Genomic DNA, 3228 nt, shown 5'->3' with positions numbered 1-3228 from the left:
GAGCGATCGTGTACTCCGCTGCGGTCGACAAGGTAAGGTCCAACGTTTCATTCTGTCCTTTTGCTTCTTGTTGTCTTTTTCCTCCATCACACCACAAGCAATTTTGGCCCATAAGAAAAAAAAAAAAAAAAAAAATTATGAGTGTAGTCCGGATTTCTAGTGATATAATTAAACCGTTTTGCGGCAACACGGACGTGGTCGCATGGCTAAAAAAGATGAAGCTGGTCGCGAAGCTCCAAGGGATATGCGACTTGGCAAGTTTTCTACCGCTCTACTTGGATGGTCCGGCGTTGGCGCTATTTTTGGAGATGGAAGAGAGGGACCAAGTTAGCGCGGAGAAAATAGAAATCCGCTTGATGGAGGCCTTCGCAGAAGGAATGTTTGAGGCGTACGCTCACCTGGGGAGAGTGAAGTGGACCGGCGAACAGGTCGACGTGTTTGCCAACGAACTTAGGAGGTTGGCTAGACTGGCGGGGTACGAGGGAGAATCGCTGGATCGAACAGTAAAGTTGGCGTTTATAACTGGGTTTCCTGACCACCTGTCTGTCGAATTGCAGAAACTGCCGGACGTGAACACCATGCCCATGGCGAATATAATAACGAGAGCTCGTATGTTAGTGTCGTGTTGTACATCGACACTGTTGGCAGCAGCGGCGACAGCAAAAAGTGGCTGACCAAGGAGTAGCGGAGAGGGATCGAACAAGGAATGTGTGCGACCGTTCAAAGGACAGTGTTTCCGGTGTCAGGGCCCGCACATGGTGCGAGACTGCAAGTTACCCAAGCTTGAGGTCATCTACTACCGTTGTCAAGGAACGGGACATATAGCCAGCGAATGTCTGCAGGGAAACGGTCTAAGGGAGACTACTGCGCCAGTGGTCTCCCTTTCAGATCAGTAAAGGCGCAATTTTTTCTACCCGTTGTTGATGTGCTGGTGGATGGGAAGATGTCGCGTGCCCTCGTGGACACAGGCTGTACAATGACTCCGGGAGTGGTAGAGACGTGGAGTGGAGAAAGCAGTGTGAGGGCGGTCGATGGAAGAGAGGTACGCTGTGAAGGCATTACTGACGTGCAGATTGAGGTGCAGGGAGCAAAGCTGATGCAAGCAATTGTAGTTGGCCACTTGGTGGATGAGATTGACGTGGTGATGGGGATGGATGCAATCACCCGTTTAGGAGGTGTCACTGTCAACGAGGCCGATGTGACTTTTGGGGTCACGGGGAAACCGTGTATGGCAACGCCGTGCATTGGTGAGAACCGCGAAGAAAACTATGCCGTGCACACTTTTGAAGACCAGGATTTTCGTGCCGCCTTCGATGGCCAGAGGTGGAAAGTGGAGTGGCACTGGAGGGGAGAGCCCCCGACGTTAAAAAATAATGTGGGCTGCTACCAGCATACTTTGAAAGGAGATGCCAGAAGCGAGTTCGAGGGGGAGGTGGAGCGGTGGATTAAGGAGGGCATATTGATCCCTTGGGAAGAAGAAGGAGAGAGCGGAGTCCTGCCGCTGATGGCGGTGGTACAGCCCACGAAGCATAAGGTCAGACCAGTGCTTGACTTCCGAGAGCTGAATGACCACATATCATGTCATACGGGCGGCGAGGCCACAGATGTCTGCGGGGACACCTTGCGAGAATGGAGGTAGATGACAGGGGCCTCCACGATCGTCGATTTGAAGCCGGCATACCTGCAGGTGCATGTGACTGAGAGACTGTGGAAGCATCAGCTTGTCAGGTACAAGGGCCGGACATACTGTTTGACCAGGCTGGGGTTTGGGCTAAATTCAGCGCCAAAAATTATGGCAACAATTCTCAAGGCCATCCTGAGAAAGGTGGACAGAGTAAAAAGGGCTACCAATTCGTACATTGATGACATCCTTGTGGATGAAACCATAGTGCCAGCAACGGAGGTCATAGGCCACCTGAAGAAGTTCGGACTGGTCGCCAAGCCACCAGAGGCTATGGAAGTAGGCGCTGCACTGGGCCTCAAGCTACGGAGAGACAAGGCCAGTGCATTGGTGTTTCGGCGTGGGAACGAGATCCCTGAACTGGGCACCAGCGTGAGTAGATGGGAACTGTTCTCGGTGTGCGGGAAGCTGGTGGGACATTACCCGGTTGCAGGATGGCTTCGGACAGCATGTAGCTTCATCAAGAGACGAGCCGAAGGAGCAAAGTGGAATGACAGAGTTGGGGAGAAAACGACCGACATGATGCAGGAAGTCTTGGTCAGAGTGAGAGCAGAGGATCCAGTGAGGGGCAGTTGGTATGTTCCCAAATCAAAGAGTGGGATCGTTTGGTGTGACGCCAGTAGCATCGCAATAGGGGTTGTCTTGGAAATGGGAGGTACCATGGTGGAAGATGCAGCCTGGCTCAGGAAGATGGATGACTGCAACCATATCAACGTGGCGGAGTTGGATGCCGTGCTGAAGGGGGTGAACCTGGCCTTGAAGTGGGGGCTGTGCACCATCGAAATTAGAACCGATTCGGCCACTGTGCTTGGTTGGGTGTCGGCAGTCATCACCAATGAGCGGAAGGTGCGAACCAAAAGGGCTGCAGAGATGCTGGTAAAGCGCCGATTGGGAATATTGCGGGAGCTAACCGCTGAGTTCGATCTGGAGCTGAGCGTAATTTTTGTGCCTTCCGAAAAGAACAGGGCAGACGTCCTAACCAGGGTAAAGTGAGCTTGGTTGCAGGTGCCAGAGGATGCGGAGCAGGCTGAGGCTGCAGTATGCTGTCTGAGTGACTCGGAGTTGAGGAGACTGCATACCATGCATCACATGGGAGTGGACAGGGCATTGTTCCTAGCCAGGAAAGTTGACTCGGAGGTAACGAGGCGGAGCGTGCAGAGAGTGGTTAGCAGCTGTGACAGGTGCCAGTCTATTGACCCTGCTCCGGGCGTACATGAGGCGGGAAGTATTCCAGTGGCCCACAACTGGAAACGACTGGCAGTGGACGTAACACACTACCGGCAGGGGATGTACCTCTCAATGGTTGACTGCGGACTGGGGCGGATGGCCATATGGAGGGAGATGAAGACGGGGACTGCAGAGGAAATCGCAGGGGTATTAAATGGGATATTCCTGGAACGAGGCCCCGTGGATGAGCTGCTGCTGGATAATGGCACTGCATTTCGCTCGGAGGTGCTGAAAGAAATGCTTGACGGGTGGCAGGTCAGCCGCTTCTTCAGGGCGGCATACCGGCCAAGTGGAAATGGAGTGGTGGAAAGGCATCATCG

General features: G+C 53.3%; 1 pseudogene; it reads left to right on the top strand.

Annotated features, from left to right (window-relative positions):
* Positions 1–1258: 1258 nt before the first annotated feature.
* On the top strand, positions 1259–3228 carry LOC149134049 (uncharacterized; annotated as a pseudogene).

This window comes from Octopus bimaculoides, chromosome 9 (assembly GCF_046866305.1).
Source record: "Octopus bimaculoides isolate indiv1 chromosome 9, ASM4686630v1, whole genome shotgun sequence".
Lineage (NCBI taxonomy): Eukaryota > Metazoa > Mollusca > Cephalopoda > Octopoda > Octopodidae > Octopus > Octopus bimaculoides.
This window is presented reverse-complemented; position numbering and strand designations above follow the sequence as displayed.